Source organism: Cebus imitator, unplaced genomic scaffold (genome assembly GCF_001604975.1).
Source record: "Cebus imitator isolate Cc_AM_T3 unplaced genomic scaffold, Cebus_imitator-1.0 Scaffold53, whole genome shotgun sequence".
Taxonomy (NCBI): domain Eukaryota; kingdom Metazoa; phylum Chordata; class Mammalia; order Primates; family Cebidae; genus Cebus; species Cebus imitator.
The window spans coordinates 9744315-9765187 of NW_016107368.1; the positions used below are offsets into that span (position 1 = coordinate 9744315).

Genomic DNA, 20873 nt, shown 5'->3' on the forward strand with positions numbered 1-20873 from the left:
CAAAGTGACGCAAGAACAGAAAACCAAACACTGCATGTTCTCACCCATAAGTGAGTGTTGAACAATGAGAACACTCGAACACAGGGAGGGAAACATCAGACACTGGGGCCTGGGGTGGGGGGCTAGGGGAGGAATAGCAAGGGAAGGGGGTATTAGGGAGGGATGGCATGAGGAGAAATACCTTACGTAGATGACGGGGCAACAGATGCAGCAGACCACCACCATGGCACGTGTATACCTATGTAACGATCCTGCAAGATTTGCACATGTATCCCAGAACTTAAGTATAATAAAAAATAAATAAAGGAACACTCAAACATCCCTAAGCCCACAAAATAAAGCTTTAAAAACCTGACAAGCCCACCCTCACCATGACATGAGGGGTACAGAATCAGGATCGGCGGTTTAGGAGGTCGGAGCACACATGGGAGATGCTCCCGGGAAGTGACCTTTAGAAGGCAGGAGTGAGGCCACAGGACCTCCCCCCACCCCCACCCCAGCCCCCGCTGGGCACGGGTAGGGTGCTCAAGGGAGCTGCCAGAGGGGAGCATGGAACTTCTGCTGACACTCCCCCGGTGGGCTGGGTTCTGGGCTGGGGCCGTCAGGAAATCTCTTTCAGGCTGACTAAAGTAAGTGTTGAAGGAAACTGGCCTTTTACATTACTTTGCCGGAATTTTCAATGTTCTTGTTATTTGAGTAACAGGAGAGCCTGCTGAGGCCTGTGGCTCCATTCCTGGTGCCAACAGGTGAGGCCAGGGGCCCATGAGGGTTTTGCTCTCTGAATCTCAGAGCCCAGCAAGTGGAGAGTGTCTCCCTGGAAGGGCATGGGCATCTCGGGGACAGGAATGTCCCTTGGAAGGGCCTGGGGCCCCCATGGCTGCACTGTGTCCCTGCACCCTGCAGCTCCCCTGCAGCTCCCCTGTCTGCAGTCCCTCCCATGCTCACCCAGTGTCAGGTTCTCAGCTCAGGGACACTGTCCCCTCAGAGAAGGGCAGGGCGGGTAAAACTTGGCCCTAGGAGCCCGTCAAGTGGGGGTGGAGAGTGACTCAAGAAAATAAGTAAATTCTGTGTGTGTTGGGGGCACAATGAAGCAAAACTGCAGGGCCTTGGACCCGTATGAGGCCCCTCTGAGAAGGTAACATTCAGCTGTGAGGAAGGGGTCGGAGGTAGGGTCTCTGGGATGTGTGGGGCCGGTTTCTTTCTGAGATGGCCATGAAGGGTCTAATCCCAGGAGGGATGTCAGGATTGGGTGGCCACAGTGGGGACAGGCTGTGCAGGTGAGGAGAGCCAGGCCCTGGGAGGTGGCAGCTGTCACTGTCCAGGATGAGGCTGAGGGCTTGACTGGTAGAACTGCAGAGTCTGAGGCCAGGTGGACAATGGTGAGTGGGGAAGGGAGCAGATACCCGAGTCCTGTGGCCTGGAGGGGTGCGGCTGACATGCCTGAGATGGAACAGGCAGGTTTCTGGGGAAGAAGATGGACTTTTAACACAGTCCTGCAACATTTCCCCTCCCTGGAAAGCCTTCCACTTTCTGGAAGCCTTCTGTCTGTCCACCTGCAGTCCCTGCAGAGATGCCTGGGGATAGGAAGCCCACGAGCAGCCTCAGCAAGGAAGACCCAGATCCCGTCAGGTGAGATGGCTGGGTCCTGCTGTCACCCGCTCACGACCTGCCTCTAGCAGTGTTGCCCTTTCTGCGCCTTGCCCTCCTGGCCCAGCAGATCGTGGCACTCACTCCTCTGTGGCGTGATGGCCACACAGACAGCGAGAGGGTTTCATTCCCTGTGCCTTCCTTGTACCTGTGTGTGCATGATTCCTCTGCGTCGAATGCTGTTCCCACCACCTCCATGTGGCCAGTTCCTATTGCTCCTCCCAGACTTTGCTCAAATGTCACCACCTCCATGCAGCCTGTCCTGACTTCTCCCACCCCCACCTAAAGACCATGAGTCTTCTTGTGAGTCCTCCAAATGCTTTGTTCATCCTCCAATGCTGCAATTCCCCACCTCTAGGTGAATACCCCCCTGAATACCTAGAGCAGAAAAGGAGGAAGGAGGTGGAGCCAGACTCTTTGCAGGGCACGTGTAAGGGGTGGTTGGAGAGACAGAGAGATGAGAGAGAGATGAAGAGGCATAATCAGTCAGACAAGGAGAGACAGAATCGCACAAGAAGAGAAATACAGAGAAAATCAGAGAGCAGCACACACACCAGAAACTGAGGCCAAGATGACAAAGTGAAAGAATCACAAGCAGGTCCAGAGAGTGAAAGACAGAAAAAAGAGGGAAAGAAGAGATGCAGAGTGAGACAAAGGGAGACGAGTAGAAGAAAGGGCTAGAGAGGGAGAGAGGGAGAGAAGCCGGTGAGAAGGTGAAGGAGGGGGAGGGGCGAGGGGAGGAAGAGGAGTGGGGGAAGGGGCCCTGCCGGGCTGGGTGTCTCCTGGGGACGCTGACCCCACCGCAGGCGGCCCAGCCCACTCACCTCCCAGCTGAGCTCAGATTTCAGTGCTTGGAGCGCACGCAGATTCAGTAACAAATGCATGTGTAACGCATTATGAAGAAAGCCTTAAAAAGCCCTCGTTTATCGCTGTTTACGTTATGTGATTGAGGGGAGAATTTGCCAAGACCAAAGGTTACTGCTGGTGTTTCTGTGACGAATATTACCTCAAACTAAAGCAATTAGCTTCAAGGAACCGCGCATTGTTTTCGGGAGGGTTTTCAAGAGCGAACCCCATAACGTGCTCTGATGGAGTTCAACTCCACGCCGCGCACAACCTACACAATGCACAATCTGCTGTTTTGCTCACAGACTTTCCATGGGAGCTGGGCCGGGCCACGTGGCCTCCATGCGCCTCGGCTTCCCTCTCTATAGAATTGGGAGGGGTCTAGGCTGGACCCAGCCGCTCCGGGCTCCCCGTGGCCTGTGTGGTCTGTTTCCATTGGTTTCTGCTCCCTGCGCATGCCTTTGGCTTTCCACCCCGAGGCTGTTTCTGGTCACAGCTTGGCCGACCAAATCTTTTCTTGAGACAATTATGGAAATTGCCTGAATGGTAATTAGTGCATGTTCTCCTTTCTTCCAAAGACAGGCCTAAGAGATCTGCCCCTGGGCCCCTCTTCTCCCTAGCTTCCCAGGCTGGGAGGCAGGGCCTTATGCACCCTCAAACCTGACTGGGTGCCGGCAGCTGTGACAGAGGGTACCAAGAGTTTCTAGCAGTCCCCAGGACACAGGTGGCACTAGGTGAGTCATTGCTACCTCAGCCAATCAGACTTCCCAGGGATAGGGGATCTGAGGGAGGCAAGAGAACCCCTCTGCCCCCTGGGCCCAGCACCTGCTGCCTGCCCCTCACTTCCTAACCCAGGCACTTTGCAAACCAACCAGCTGAAGTCACGAAGGTGTCGCATCACACCACACCCCTTTAGCCCCCCATTGCAGGAACATCTTTCGCCTTGCAGGAAGCTGAGGCTCTGGCATGGCGTGGGTTGGAGATACCAGGCCCCAGGCATGCTGAGAGCTAGACTAGCTTCAGAGGGTAGCCAGGCAGCAGGAGTCCACCCCTGCAATTCCTCTTACTTTCTGTTGGCACTGAGCAGGTCTCTTTGCTCTCTGGGCTGCTCATCGGAAAACAGAACCAATAGTATCCCTCCCTCATAAGGTTATGGAAAGGGAGCAGTGGTTTCTACAGCAGGACATCCAGAAACAGGTACAGACAGGCTGTGCATGGCGAGGCCTATGAGTACTTCCTAAACCCCAGGGCCTGGGGGATCAGGAGAGGCCCAGAGGACCTATGAGTACTTCCTAAACCCCAGGGCCTGGGGGATCAGGAGAGGCCCAGAGGACCCTACAGGAAGGACAGACCACCAGGGGATGCATCCTGGTCAGGGGAAAGCCCACTCAAAGGAATGGCACTGTTACTGCAGGATCTGGAAACAGCCTTAGATACCAGGGTCCAGGCCTCCGGATTTGGGGAGAGGTCTGGCTGCCTGCCCTCCTACCTCCAGGAGGGGCTGGTGGGCTCCTCCCTGCGGAGGCCCCAGGACAGCCTCGCAGCCACATTCCTTCTTTAAACCTCTTCTGAGCCAACTGCAGAGCCTGGAGCTTCAGTTTGTCCCCAACGGAAAAGGCAAGACAGTTTTCAGGTAACACAGTGGTCCCAAGTCACAGCTAGGAGCAGGGGACAGAGGCTACTCAGGATAGGGGCCCTGAAAAGGCTCTGTCCCTTCTGTGTCCTTTATAGGAAACTATCTGTCTGGAGAGTTGCAGAGGGAGGATCCAAACATGCCGGGATGGCCAAGCTCTGCAGCCAGTACTGGGCAGATGCCACAGATCCTGGGCAAGAAAGGAGACATTAGAGATCCCCAACCCCACAGCCTGTCACTTCCTCCTCCCCCGCAATTACCCCATTTTATAGACGGGGAAACCAAGGCTCAGGGTGGATGTAACCATGCATTCAAGTCTCCAACAGACTTTGGCCAAGTTGCTGAGTGTTTATCTTACTCGTTTGGGTTCAGAGTCCCTAGCACCAAGTGCACAGCCGGGCGGCTCCTGGAAGCCCAGTGAACACGTTCTTGGCATCTGCGCCTCTGGGTGTCAAAGGCATCTCAAGCTCCTTCAGTCCCAAGCCAGCGCAGGGCTCACTCCCTGTTGGCACACCCTAACCTCTCTTCTGGGACATTTTCTCATCCTGGATGGCAGCCCCCGGAGCCAGTCCCCAGGGTGCCCATAGTCTCTCGAGAGCCCCACAGCACCCCAGGCACTTTCTGCGGGACCACCCAGCACTAGCGAGCCTATCCATGCCCTCTGCCCCATCAGCCACCACCCCCAGCAGCCCCTGCCCTCTGGCAGCCCCTGCCCTCCTCCACGCCTCTGATACCACGCCCTCCCTGACCTTCCTCCTGGGAGCAGCCAAAGGGGTCTTTTTGTAGCACACCGCAGACGTGTCCTTCCGGACAGACTCTCCCTCACTCTCATTGCCCGAGGGTCCCGACTGTGCTCTCTTGGGCCTCAGGCCTGGATACCCTGGCCCCTTCTCACCTCTCCAGCGACTTAGCTCCGGACTCACCATGCTGCCCACCACCCTCCGTGCCACCCCAGCTCCTGCCTCAGGGCCTGGGCACAGACACCCCTCCTGGCTCCTGCTTCTGCCAGTGGCCCTGCCCCGCCCTCCTCTAGGCTCCAGGCCCCGATCCACGTGGGTTGATCAGCCCCCGTCACACCCCCTCCCCCTGCTTGCATGCTGGCAGTGCTGCATGACCTGATTTGTGCTCTCCTTTGCTGCCCTGTGGCACTCCCCATGCCCCCAGGCTGCATGCTCAGTACACCAGGGTGCCCACCCAAGAGGGACAGCCTGGGCTTCACGACTAATGGCCAGGAAGGTGCTGGGCTCCAGGAGCATGCACACTGGTCCTCAGGCCCCAGCCCAGGGTTGGCCTCAGCATCGCCAGCCCCTCCTGGGTCGGTGACCACAAAGCCTGCAACCGGAGGACACTTGGAGGGACCCGGCAACCAGTCACAACTCCACTTCCCCCTCCAGATGAAGGCAGCTAATTCCTCAAGGTCGCTTGTTCACCTCCACATAAAGCACCCATTCTTCCTCGGCAAGGGGCTCTGGTGGGAAAATATTTTCCAAAGGTCAGTTTTCCAATTATACTTAAAATTTGAAAGTTCATTTTTTTTGCCTCCCGTCGGTGTAGCAGTGTTCTGCTAATTTCATAAAGATACCATTTAGCTGAGGTAGGTGGGATTCTGGGCATCAGAACAGCTTCCCAATGTCAACAGCCAGCCGTAACCGTAACTACTGACTTCCCATCATTTGTGGGGAAAAAAACATTTTTCTCCCCAAAAATTATGGCCTGTAGGAACCAGACAACATCCCCATTGCCCAGCGGGAAATTACAGAGATTTTCTTATGTACTTAACATTAAGCCCAAGTTTATAAAGTCTACTCGGTTTTAATGACCTGCTCACGGGCCGCCCTGGCCGCTGGGGATGAGGGGCTGTTTAAGGCCATCGCTGTGGTGTGGGGTGATGTGCTTGAGTCCCCAAGTCACAGGTTGGTAGCCCTGGGTGTCTGGGGGCTGGGTCCATAAACAGAGCCATGCAGCTCTGAAGCCACATGCACGGGGCTGGGACCCTCAGGCTGGGATTGCCCCATATGCAGCAGTCTCAGTGACTGAGATACGAGTCCCAGAGGGGACACAGAGGCCAGAGAGAACTGTCCCTCAAGGGCTTCTGTTCTTCAGCTCTAAGATGAGGACACCAAAGCACTGCTTCCTCAGTTGCCATGAGGATGAAATGAGAGAATGCAATGTAGAGAGAATCAGAGGCTGTGGGTGTCAGTCAGGTGGGGGGCCCAGGTAGGCTGGGTCCAACCAGGAAGGGAGGCCAAGCTTTGAGGTCAAGATGGACCCCCTACTTCCAGGGCTCGCTCACTACCTTTGCCCAGGCTGTGCCAGGGCCCCTCCAAGAGTGAACGGTACTTTAGGTGGCCCCATCTAGGGCCCTGGGAGGCATCCAGCATAGCTGAACTGAGCAGAGGACCAGGAGAAGCAGCAGGCAAGAAGTCAGAAGTGGGGGCCCTGTTAGGAGCCAGGCTGGAGTCTGCAGCTGGAGGATGGGGTGCGGGGGGGTAAAGGGCCTCTTTCTTATGGGGGCCAGAGAAGGCTTGGTACAGCTGTGTGTGAGCTGCAGAGGACAAACGAAGCCCACGGAGAGTCCCCAAGGGTGTGGATGCCAATGCTTGGCCGGGGTGCATAGGTCTCACCCCCAGCTACTGGGCTGGGGTGCCCACCGAGACCAGCAGGGGTGGGAGCAAGACTCATGCCCAGTTTACAGGCTCAGAGATGCCAGCAATACCAGTGTTTAGATGAAGATGAGAATCTGGCTTTTGATGTGAAAAACCCCCATTTTTCAAGTCTAGCACCCATTTCATATATTTTTTGGGTGCATCAGACCACATGGGGCTTTGGGCCTCTTCTGTTCTCTCATTTCCCATCCTTCCCCCCATCCCACACCCCAGCCACCGCTTTGGGTTCCCTCTTTCTGCCTCAGGGCCTTTGCATTTGCTGCTTCCTCTGCCCGGGACACCCCTGACCCATCACTGCAGGGCTGGCTCCTTCTCCCCTCAGAGGGCCCTGACCGTCATCACGATGCCACTGCCTGTTTGTTTTCTTCCCAGCCCTGACCTAAATTTCACATAATATTATGCACAGTGCTGACTGGCTTGAGTGTTTACTGTGCTTCTCTCACAGCATAGTAAGTTCCTGTAGGCAGAGACTTAGCTGATTTATTCACATTACTCTCAGTGCCTAAGCAGCAGGTGTATGATACATAGTAGGTGCTTAATAAAATCCTAGTCAATAAATAAACAAATGAGCACATGACCTTCCCATTACCTCCCCCCATGGCTGGTAGCACCCTCTGCCCCTCATCATTCCACATTCCTCCTGGGACCCTGGGCACCTCTACCACTGGGTCCTGAGCTGAGTCCTGCAGGAATGGCTTCCTGCTCCAGAGGGAGAAAGGGGTGATGTTGCTGGAAGTCCTTCCTGCTCCACCCTGTCTTATTTTGCTTGTAGGACTGTTCACCATCTGAAATGTTTGGGTTTACCATCATGTCTGTTCAGAAGTCCAGAAGCAGAACCCGTCTTACCATGTCTGAGGGATGGTCAGGATGTCAGTCTGTATGTCTGGGCACTGGTGTGAGGGCTCTGATGGAAGAAGCAAGGTCACTGGGGCTGTGGGCACAGTGAGGAGCTCAGATTTTATTCTAGAGAGCCATTGATGGTTCTATATCAGACACGGGGAAATACAGAGAGGAGTACAGACAGACCCCGACAGACCAGACCTGTGTCCTCAAAGAGCTTCCAGGTGGTGAACGTGTGCAAGTGGAACAGACACATTTCTTGGCAATGGTTGTGGTTATCCAAATACAAACACACAAGATATGGGCCTGTCTTCAAAGACCTAAGACTCTAAAGAGGAAGACAGATAGGCAAATGGAATAAACATTAATTAACTCCCACCCATCCATCATCCACCCACCCATCCATCACCCACCTATCCATCCACTCACTCATCTATTCATCCACCCATCATCCACCTATACATCTACCTACCTGCCATCCATCATGCTGTGATCAGCTCTCCTACCCTTCCAGGTCAGGGTTCCCAGCTGAACATTTGAAAATGTTTCCATTCAAATATATTATTGGGCCCTGTTCTCAATGGGTTCATAGTAGAGGGAAAGATTGAAAAATAACCTTACAGTTCCCTTTCAGCAGGATTGCTATGATGATCACGAGGAGGAAGGCCCAAGGGTGGCAAAGAAGAGAAATGACTCACTTTGCCTGGCATGTCAGAGATGGCAGAATGGAACATGGTGTATCAGAACAGGGTTATGAAGGATGAATAGGAGTTTGTCACATAGACATTGGAGGGATTTTTTCTATGCGGTAAAACATATTGTGCAAGCGTGAGAAGGCAGGTAACAACCAGAAGTGTTCACACAGGATGTTTAGCTTTGGAAGGATGAGGGCAGAGGCACGTGAGACCAGGAGAGAGAGAAGTCACTGGAGATGGAGTGGGACCAGCTGATGGAGAATGCTGTGTCCTGGGTGAGGAGCTTGGACCTTGTCCTGTCAGTAGTGGGGAGCTGGGTGCGGGCATGGCCAGGGAATGAGCAGGCTTACATTTTATAAGGGTCATGCTGGGGGCTAACAGGGAGAGACCAGAAACAACAAAACAACAGAAAATCATCCTACCCGAGCATGTTCATAAATGACTTCTCATTTTTATTTTCAAGGAACACATTTCCCCATTCTGTGATAAGAAAACAGTTTTAACAGGAATGTGAGCCCTAAAGTAGCAAAGGAATAGAAGCAGCACTGAGATCAGAAGCCAGATTCTGTGAGTCCAAGTGCACCCATCATGGCACTCCTAACAGCTTCCTGGAGGCTCCCAGGCTGTCCTGAAGGACTTGGCTCCATTGGCTTCCTGGCTGCCTGGACAATTCCAGGATAGGAATTCCAGAGGGCAAAAGGCAACATCCCAGGTTCTGGACCAAAGGTTCCGTCACTCTAACACTGAGTGAGAAGGACAAAAAGAAGGAAACCTTTTCCAGCAGCCGAATGATAGTACGGACTTGTAGAAAGTACTCCAGAGGAGCAATTTCATCCAATTCTCAAAGCTGTCCTATGAGGGAAGGATTATCCTCTTTATTTTGCCTGTAAGAAACTGGAGATCAGAGAGATTAAGTCAGCTTACCCAAAGTCACAGAGCTAGTAAGTGGCTGAGCCCCAGTGAGCAATCCATTTCCAACTCCCAGACCCCTGGTGAGAGGGAGAGGGAGAGTGGCTGGCAGGCTGTGAGATGGTAGTGCATAGGCAAGGCAGAGTCTGTAAGCTGAACAGGCGAGTCATGCACTGCCTGCACTGGGGATGTTTACAACATTTGAAGAAGTTAATATAAAAATAACATGTATACGAGGTGAAACATTTAAATATAAAATTTGAACAATAAAGAGGGAGTCTGTACTTCCAGCTATGGTCATGATGGAGTACAGAGTATCAGATTGACCCTACCCATAAGCAGCTATAAAACTAGACCAAATATATATGAAGCAACTGCTTTCAACCATTGGGCAGCAGACAAAGCAGAGCAGTGATTTTTGGGAGAAGGGAAACACACAGGCGAGCTCTGCATTTGCTCTGGCTTTTTGCCTGGGAGCATTTTTCAAACTGTGGCACAGGGATATAAACCTACAAAGCGAGCTCCATGGGCAGAGGAAAGACTAGAGTTTGGGACTTCTGAGGCAGATGGAATTTGCAAGGCAGGGTACTGGGAAGGAGGAAGCTACGCAGAGAAGTAGAATTCTGTACAGAAGAGCTTTGAGTCTCTAGCAGAATGCTAAGCAGCAAATCCATTAGGGTGAGATTCTGCAAGATTTAGCCACTGCTAAATTAGAGAACCACTGCTAGATGGTTGAAAGGTAAATGAAGATTCTAGAAGTTGGACAATTCTTGGAGACATTGGAACTCTGACCAGCCAGTGTGAGGGGCTACTCTAGGCCTACCATCAAAAGCCTTAAACCAACTATCAGTCATTTTCCAGTAAACTAAGTGCGTGTCAGAAAACTAGTCAACACTCTTAAAAACAAAAGACAAAACAAAACAAAAAAACACCCAGGCTTTCAATAGCATAGCATCTACAATGTTTAAAATGCAACAAAAAATTACTAGATATGCAAAACCGAAACCAAAACCAAAAAGCAGGGAAAGAGGAACCCATAACCAGGAGGAAAAAAAGTCAACATAAAGAGGTAGAAATAAATCATTTGTTGGATTGGCAGACAAAAGCTTTACATAATCAGTTATACTAAGCTCAAGAATTTAAAGGGAATGAACATAATGAGTGAAGAAAAGAGAAATGTCAGCAGAGAAACTGAAACTATAGAAACGGATCAAGTGAGAATGTAAGAACTGATAAATAACATATTTGCAAAGTGAAATTTGGACACTGCAGAAGAAAAGACCAGGCTTGAACTTGAAGACAAAGCAATAGAAGCTATCCAGAATGAAGCATACAGCGGGGTAAAGACCAGAAAAAAATGATCCAGAGCCTCAGAGATGTGTGGGACAATGTCAATCAGTCTAACATGCATGCAGCTGAGGTCCCAAAAGAATCAGCAAGAGATTGGGACAGGAAAAAATATCAGAAGAAATATTGGAGAAAATGTGTGAAATTGGATAAAAACTATAAACCGAATAGCTGCAGGAAGCTCAATTAAATTCAAGCACAATAAATAGAAAAACATACCAGGACTCATCATATTCAGAGAGCTAAAAAGCAAAGTTAAAGAGAAAAAATTTAGTCAGGGAAAAGACACAATTATAACATGGGGTAGCCAAATTTTTTTTTAAACCAAAACACTGCTGAGTATCAGAAACAAGGCAAGTTAAAGACAATAGAATATCTCTGAAATTCTAAAAGAAAAAAAAACTGTCAATTTAGAATTCTACAGACTGCAAAAACACCCCTTAAAAATAAAGGAAAAATAAAGATATTCTTATATGAACAAAAGCTGAAAGAATTTATAACCAGTAGATTTGACCTACTAGAAACGTTAAAAGAAGTTCTTTGGATTGAAAAGAAATGATATCCGATTAAAACAGATTTGTATGAAGGAATGAGGAATGCCAGAAATGGTAACTATGTGGATAAATGTAAGAGATATGAAAACTAGAGAAAGAGAATCAATTTATAATGCTAAGAGTTAATTCTACAGAAAGACATAGTGCCGTTAAACACAAATACTCCTAATAACAAAGACTCAAAATGCAGAGAAACATTTTGACAGAACTAAATGACAAAACTGATGAGAAAAATCAACAAAATCAACATGTAGTTGGAGAGTTAACCTTCCTAAGTAACTGATTAAAAGAAAAAAATACTGTAAAGACACAGAACAATTGAACAACATTAAGAACTAAGTTAACCAAATTGACATTTACAGAAAACTACACTGGAAAGAACAAAGAAGAAAGGCCTAAAATCAATTATCTAAGTAACCACCTCAAGAATCCAGAAAAAGAAGTAATAAAATCCAAAATAGAAGGAAATAAAGATAAGAACAGAAATTAATGAAATGATGTACAGCAAAAAAAATTATAATAGTAATAAACAGACAACCTATAAAATGGAGGAAAGTATTTGCAGATTATGCCTCCAACAAGGTACTAATGTACAGAACCTACAAGGGACTTAACAAGAAAAAAAGAAACTCATTATAAACTAGGCAAAGGACATGAATAGACATTTCTCAAAAAAAGAAATACAAGTGGCCAATTAACACATGAGAGAATACTCAACATCACTAATCATCAGAGAATTACAAATTAAAATCATGAGATATCATCTTACACCAGTCAGAATGACTATTAATTAAAAAGTAAAAACAAACAACAGAACCCACAAACAGTTGTTGGTGTAAATGCAGAGAAAAGGGAATGTTTACACACTACTGGTGGAAATGTAAATTAGTTCAACCTCTATGAAAAACAGTACGGAGATTTCTCAAAGAACTAAAAATAGGACTGCCACTTGAACCAGTAATCCCACTACTGGGTATCTACCCAAAGCAAATCATTATGTTAAAAAAGACACATGCACTTATATGTTCATTGCAGTGCTATTCACAATAGCAAAGTCATAGAACCAACCTAAGTGTGAATGGTTGACTGGATAAAGAAAATGTTATAGACACACACACACACACACACACACACACACACACACACACACACTACAGAATACTCTGCAGCCACAAAAAGAATGGAATCATGTCTTTTGCAGCAACATGGATGGAGCTGGAGGCCATTATCCTAAGTGAACTAACTCAAAAAGAGAAAATCAAATACCACATGTTCTCGTTTTTAAGTGGGAGCTAGACAATGGTTACTCATGGACATAGGGGTGGAAATAATAGACACTGAGGGTTCCAAAAGTGGGGAGGATGACACGGGGAACAAGGGTTGAAAAATTACCCATCACGTACAACGTTCACTGTTTGGGTAATGGATACAGTAGAAGCTCAATCCCCACTAGTATGCAATATACCCATGTAACAAACATGCACATGTACCCCTGAATCTAAAATAATAAAATAATGAAAGAAAAAATGAACAAAAAATAGAGAAAATTAATGAAATTGAAAGTTGGTTATTTGAAAAGATCTATAAAATTGATATATCTCTCTCTATCTCAACTATTAATATATCCAGTATAATGAACTGTTACAACTCAATAAAAGTAACTCAGTAAAAATAGGCAAAAGGCTGAAAAGATGTATTACAAAAAAGAAAATATACAGACAGCAAAAACATGAAAGTACTCCTCACTTTAAAAACAGCATGAGATAACACTACTACACACCCACCAGAATAGCTAAAACTAAACAGATAACACAAAGTGTAGGCAAGGGTGTAGAGCAACTGTATGCCTCATATATTGCTGATGGGAATGTAAATAACACTCAAATCATGCTGGGAAAGGTTTGGTAGTTTCTCATAAAGTTGAAAGTATATTAACCACATGATTCAGGAATAGGCTCCCAAGCATTGGCCTAGAAGAAATGAAATCACATATCCACCCAAAGTCTTGTATAAAATGTCCATGGAAACTTTGTTAAGAATTCTCCAGTGTTGGAAATGGCCCATATTCCCATCAGCAGGAGACTGAATAAAGTGGAGTGCACCCACACAGTGCACCCAGCAACAAAAAGCAGCCAACCGTTGATACGTGCAGCAATGGGATGAATCTCAGAGCAATCCTGTGGAGGGAAAGACGCCAGATACAGTGGATTCCATAATGTATGACTCCATTTATATGAAAGTGAAAAACAGGGCTTTTCATGGTCTGATACAGTGCAGCATGTGTTGAACTCTATCTGCACCTGGTCTTTTCCGCCTCACAATACATCCTGGTCACTGGTCCCTATCAGGATGTTTGGATCTGCCTCTGCCCCTTCATCAGCAGCATGATGCTCCATTGGGTAGAAGGAACATCGATTATTTACTGCAGCTATTGGAGGACACAGATTATTTTCAATCTTTTGTTCTTAAACCACCACAGTGAAACTCATCGTAGGTTTGTCTTGTGTCTGTTGCCAAGTCTAGCCACCTGGAGACAAACTCCTAGAATGGATGTCTAAAGTCAAAGAATGCATTGACTTTTTTCTTGGGAAGCTGGAACGCAGTCCCAAGCAATCTGGGGAGCAAGGGCTCTCCTGGGACATCTCAAGGTTACAGCCAAGGGCCCTGCATCCACAACTGCTAGTATGACTAGGTATTATGAGTCATTGACATCCACCAAGATCATGCTGGCAGCCTCAGGTGACTTCTGGGGTGTGCTAATAATACCTGGTTATGGCCATATCATGTACCAGACCTTGAGTGCTTCTGCCCACCTGCAGGTGAGCAGGTAGGAAGTGGGCACAGACACGTGGGACAGGATATGCCCAGGACAGAGCCTTGTATAGCCACCAAAGGGGTCTGAGAGGAGTCACAGGTGCGCTACCCCAGGGAGGAGGCAGCCAGAGACCTATGCAGAGCCCTTCCTGCCAGGTCTCTAACCACCCTGGGCCACAGGGGTAGCACAGTGACCATGAAAGCAGAGACTTGCTTGGTTCAGGAATCATGTGTCACACCACCAGTGTACCTGAGTAGGGACCTACTGATTCTCTTCTTGCCAGCCTCCATACTTGTCTCTAGTTCTGCTCCTGCTCCCTCAAGCTCTAGCCTTCCAGTCCACCCCCAAACTTCCCCAAGGCAATCATTTTTTATAAAAATAAACTTATGATATTAAATTGTGAAAAGCCTTCAGCTTCTGGCCAAGATGGAGTGACAGTGCAGATTTCCCTTTCGCCCTGAAACAACCAAAAGAATAAGCAGGATGTATGAAACAATGGCTTTTCAAGACACTGGACATCAGCCATTGAAGGACAGTGACCTAGAAGAGCTAGGAAATAAACGAGGCAAACTCTGCAATTACTCCAACTCACTGCCTTTGGGAGTTTCCAGGCCATGGTATAGGGAGAGGGAACTGCATGGAGTCTCATGGTCTCACTAACTTGAGAGACAGGGCTAAGAGTCTGGAGAGACTAGACGGCTAAAGCTTGTAAGACACATTACTGGAGAGTGGAGGGCTGCACAGATAGAGAACTCCAAAGAACTGCGGAGAGTCCCTCCAAAGTATTCAAGAGTCTGGATCAGCACATGCATGTAAAGAGACTACTCAAAAATGGAGAAGGAGTCACCTGAAGGGATTGGCAGTAGCAATACCCAGTACTCACACAGGACAGGAATAGTGCCTGTACCCACCACGCAGATTGCAAAACCTCATGATGAATAGGGCACTAGGGAGAATATGCAGAAAAGTCTTTCCTCATTAGAAAGCTTAAAAGCAAGACCCCAAATCATCACACTGTTTCCAAGTAACTTTACTGTGTTTCAGAACAAAGCTTAATCTTTGCAGGAATAAAAAATCATTCAGCATCCAACAAGGTAAAATGCACAATGACTATCATCCAGTTAAAAATTACCAGGCATGAAAAGAAGCAGGAATATATAACCCATAATGAGGAGAAAAGCTGATCAATCACAACTGACCTAGAAGTGACACAAATGCTAGAATTAGCAAGAAAGAATATTAAAACAGTTATTGTAATTGTATTCTGTATATTCAAAAGGCTAAGTAAAGACATGGAAAATGTCAGAAAGACATCAAATCAAACTTTTTTCTGAAAAAGATATAATTGGGGGACAAACACTACCTGGTTACAAGACGTATCATAAAGTCGCAGTACTCAAAAACTGCGGCACAGTCGACATCTCTTTGATATACTGATTTCCTTTCTTTTGGGTGTATATTTAGCAGTGGGATTGCTGGATCATATGGTAGCTCTATTTTTAGTTTTTTGAGGAACCTCCGAACTGTTCTCCATAGTGGTTATATTCATTTACATTCCCACCAACAGTGTATGTGGGTTCCCTTTTCTTCACATTCTTGCCAGCATTTGTTACTGTACATTTTTTGGATGAAATCCATTTTAACTGGGGTGAGATGATACCTCATTGCATTCGATTTTCATTTCTCTGATGATCAACGATGTCGAACACCTTTTCATATACCTGTTTGCCATTGGTGTCTTCTTTTGAGAAATGTCTATTCAGATCTTTTGCCCATTTTAAATCAGATTATTCTATGTTTTCCTCTTGAGTTGTTTGAGCTCTTTGTATTATATTCTGGTTATTAATTCCTTGTCAGATTAAATACCTATTAGAATGGCCAAAATGAAAGAGACTGACCATATGAAATGTTGGTAAGAATAAGGAGAAACTAGAACTAGTGGGAATGTAACAGGGTACAAACACTTGGGAAAACAATTTGTCAGTTTACTGAGAAACTATAGTGGAATATTAGAATATGAAACTTTGCACACTCACTTCCAGTGAAAAAAGCAAAATTGGACCAGCTATGGTGCCACATGCCTGAATTCCCAGCTACTTGGGAGGCTGAGGCAGGAGGATCATTTGAGCCCACGAGTTCAGGCCTGCAGTGCACTATGATTGCACCTGTGAATAGCCACTTTACTCCAGCCTGGCAACATTGCAAGACCCCATCTCAAAAAAAAGGAAGACTGTCAGCAGCTATTTTTTAAAAAAAACATGTCTTTAAGAAGTCATTAAAAGTCTCTGGAAATTGTCATAAGGCATACAGCAAATGAAGAATATTTATTTAAGAAAACTACGAATAGCAAGAATCTGTGGCATTGAGCCATGGCCTATTCATCCACCCTTCCTTCCTCTCTATTCAGCTTCACAGAAGCTCCACTCTAAGTGAGTGTGATCAAAATATGGCGCTCTCTCCCTCTTCTTCCCAACCAAGTCTTTCCATGCCTTACTGAGAAAGGCAGACCACCAGCATTTCTAATCCCCTTCAATTCCAAGTTAAAGACTTCCTGGTGAGCGTGGCTGAGAGATACTGAGCTCCCTTCCTCTACCAGTAGGACAGAAGCTCTTCCCTTGCACATCAGGCCAATAACACTGGCACCCTAACCACCCTGCCTCAGCTTAAGGCAGAGTGAAATAGGCAAGCGATGAAGACCAGAGGCCACAGACCCATTCAGGGCTCAGAAACTGTGCCAAGGGAGAGGCAGCACACAGAAAAAGCTCTCCACAAAGGACCTGACATTATTTGAAAGATACTGGAGACGTTCAAGCCTAAGGATGCTCTCAAAATCAATAGTTTCTCTTAATTAAGAGGAACAAGCTAAACCGTAGGCCATCTAGGTCACCAGGGAGAATCTGGGAAAGAGATAGCCAAGACTTCCCCTAGGTACAGAATAAATCTTAAAGACTAACCTCAAAATCTAGCCCTCTCCAAATTTAATTGGATTAGGCTGCTCAGAAATTAACGTTTTAAGGCATTGCCCAAAAAGACATAAAGCAATCAGTTGGAATTAGTAGCGCCTAAGGGATGGAGAGTAATACCACATGAAACAGACAGCTTAACAGAGAGATCAGAAAGGAAACAAAAAGAGTGTGCTAAAACCATTGTCATTCCAAGGTAACTGTGTGCATGTCCAACGCTGCGCCTTTTGATGAGCAACACCAGAATTCATTCTGCGAGTAAAATGGACTTCACAAAGATAGTCTAGCCAAGTCATAAAACAAACAAGCAAACAAAATTAAGCTGCAGAGAGGGAGAAGGGCAATTATTCTACAAAGTTGCTGTGTTACCAAAAATATTCTCATTTCCAACAAAATATTATAAGGCATGCAAAAAACAGGAACATAGACCCATACACAGAAAATTGTATGCAACGGAAAGTGCCTGTGAGAAACTCCAGATGTCGAACTTAACAGTCTTCAAAGTATGCATTATGAATATGTTTGGAAAACTAAAAAAAGCCATGCTTAAAGAAGTTATAAAAGATATGAAGATCATGTTTCATCGAATGGATAATATTCGATGAACTAAAAAAAAAAATTCTGTGGTTTAAAAGTGTAATAAATAAAAAATTCATTAGAGGGGCTTTTTTAACTGGCAAAAGAAATACACAGTGAACTTAAAAATACGTCAATAGAGATCAAGCAATCTGAAGAACAGAGTAAAAATAGGAAAAAATGAGCAGAGCCTAGGAGTAATGTGGGACACCTTTAGACACACAAACACGCATTTAAGAGAAATACTGGGAGGACAGAAGAAATGAGGAAAAATAATGTTAGATGAAATAATGGCTGAGGACGGGCCCAGTGGCTCACACCTGTAATCCCAGCACTTTGGGAGGCCGAGGCAGGTGGATTACCTGAGGTCAGGCATTTGAGACCAGCCTGGCCAATAAGGTGAAACCCTGTCTCTACTAAAAAAAACAAAAACAAAAATTAGCCATGCGTGGTGTCGTGCTCCTCTAGTCCCAACTACTAGGGAAGCTGAGGCAGGAGAATCACTTGGCCCTGAAAGGTAGAGGTTGCAGTGAGCCTAGATCACGCCACTGCGCTGCAGCCTGAGTGACAGAGTGAGACTCTGTCTCAAAGAAAAAAAAAAAAAAAGAATGGCTGAATAGCTGAAAATTTCCAATTGCTGAAAAACATTAATCTGCATATCCATGAAGCTCGCAAAGTCTGATTAGGATGAATACAAAGACTGCGACACCCAGACACATAGTAAAAATGCTGAAAGCAAAAGCCAAAGATAAAATCTTGACATCGACAAGAAAAAATTACTTGCATACAAGGGAACCCCAATAAGATGAATAACTGACTGCTTAGTAGTATGACATATTTAAAGTACTCAAAGAAAAATATTAACCATGAATCTTATATTCAGCAAATGTATCTTTCAAAAATGAAAGTGAAATATAACCATTCCCAGATAAACAAAACTTGAGAGAATTTGTTGCTATCAGGTTCACCTTATAAGAGATATTAAAGGAAATCAGTCAGGCTGAAAGCAAGTAAACCCAGATGAAAATTTTAGCCCACATTAAAAAAGAGCACTGTTAAAGGTAGTTATGCAGCTATTAATAAATAAATGCATATTTACATCTTTCTTCTCTTACCTAATTTTAAAAGCAATTGTTTGAAACAGAATGTATATATGCATACATATGTATATACATGTATACATACATGTGACACTAACATATAAGTATTGTTAGGCCTATACATGTAATACGCTTGACAATAACAGCACAAAGGAGGTGGGTAGGTACTGGAGCAAGGAAATGATCTCAGACAGTAACTCAAACCCACAGGAACCAATAAATAGAACCAGAAATGATAAATAAGAAGGCAAATATAACAAGCTAAATAAGCATTTACTTGCTCTCTATATAGAAGTGTCCATATATAAAGTAATAATTTATAAAACTGTATTGGTAGGTTTATGACATATACTGATGTAATATGTATAACAATAGTAGCACAAGAAAGAAAAGAGAGCATAGAGCTTTCTAGAAGTTACATTTCTATAGTTCACGGAAATTAAATTAGAAGAACTCTGAAGTAGATTCTGATAAATTTAAATGTATATGGCAACCCCTAGAGCAACTACCAAATAAATAACTCAGAAAATATAGAGATTTGGAGTACTTCTGTTTCCAAAATGGTGGTGTAGAAGCAAGCTGCCTTCACCTCCTCCCATAGAAAATTAAAAACAAATAGACAGCATTGACATTATCACCGGCAATATTCCAGAACTCAAATATCAGGAGAAGAATATATGTGGTTCCCTGAGCCACAGAGAAGCGAACAAACTCTGAGCAGACAGTAAGAAAATTGGATTTTCATATCTACAATGCCCCTCTCCACAATCTATCCAGCACCTAGTGTATAGAAAATTTTCCCCAGCTCACAGTTGGAAAAATACTGTGAAAAATAAGATCAAAGTGAAAAACCAACTTCCTCATCCTCTTGGGTTCACTGGCAGGAGATCCACTCCTGTTTCAACCATGGGACATATCAGGAATGCCTGAAAGGAGAAAGATCTCTGAGGATAGCCAGAGACAAAAGAGAGAGGGCCATATATGTAATATATTTGACCATAACAGCACAAAGGAGGTGGGTAGATTACCAGCCCCAGTCCTGGAAATGTAATCCTGTAACTTGGTCAGAGGAGACACCAAATCACAGTGGCTGTTCACTAGCACCATGTTGTATAAGGTTCATCCCACAGGTCCCCTGGGCATAAACCCATTTCCAGCAATCCCACACTACTGAGTCATCCCCTTTGAGACCTCACCTCTTAAGACCAATGACACTAATTGTTTATCAGAACTGAGGCAAACCTGGGCTTAAGGCACCATCTAGTGCCAAGAAGGAGGCAGAAATGTATCTGGGGGAAAAAAAGAAAGAAAATCAATGGGTAAACTACAAAGAACCTCTGAGGATACATATCCAATAAACAACAAAACAAGCCAGATAAGACTGGACAAATAACTAAGCCTTCAATGCAAATATATAGACATACATCAACAAGAAACAATAGCCAACAGGGACCCATGATTTCTCTAGATGTGCAAAGCAAGAAACCAGAAACTGACCCTAATGAGATGGTAATATGTGAACTCTCTGATCAAAAATTCAAACTAGGCCAGGTACAGTGGCTCATCCCTATAATCTCAGCACTTTGGGATCATTTGAACCCAGGAATGAGATCAGCCTAGGCAACCCAGTGAGAATCATCTCTACAAAAAAAGTTTTTAAAATTAGCTGAATGTGGTAACACATGCCTGTGATTTCAGCTACTCTGGAGACTGTAGTAGGAGGATTGCTTGAGCCTGTGAAGTCAAGGATAGAATGAGCCATGATCATGGTACTGCACCACAGCCTGGGTGACAGAGCAAGACCCAAATAAAACTACCCCAATGCATTATCAAACCCTCAAAGGTCAAGGACAAAGAGAGGATCCAAAAAATAGCAAGAGAAAAGAAGCAAATGACATATAAAGAAACTCCAATTTGCCTGGTAACAGATTTCTCAACAGGAACCACACAGGCTAGAAGGGAGTAGTAGAACGTTTTCAAAGTGCTGAAAGAAAAAAAAATGTCAGCTAATAATACTGCATCCAGCAAAGCTGTCCTTCAAGTATGAAGGAGAGATAGTCTTCCCCAGACAAACAAAAACAGAATTTACCACCATCAGACCCATCTTCCAGGAAATGCTAATGAGAGCTATTCAATCTGAAAGAAGAAAAGCACTAACGTACAGGATGAAAACCATCAAGCTACCATTGACTTTCTTCTCAGAATTGGAAAAAACCACCTTAAACTTCAAATGGAACCAAGAAAGAGCCTGCATAGCCAAGACAATCCTAAGCAAAAAAAAA

The 20873-nt window shown here is 45.7% G+C and overlaps 1 long non-coding RNA gene across 1 annotated transcript in view; it reads right to left on the reverse strand.

Moving 5' to 3' along the window:
* Positions 1-8756: 8756 nt before the first annotated feature.
* Positions 8757-20873, reverse strand: part of LOC119471241 — a 29006-nt gene continuing 16889 nt past the window's right edge. Inside the window, exon 2 of the long non-coding RNA XR_005200273.1 lies at positions 8757-9221. This is a non-coding gene — a long non-coding RNA (uncharacterized LOC119471241). The remainder of the gene's footprint in view (positions 9222-20873) is intronic.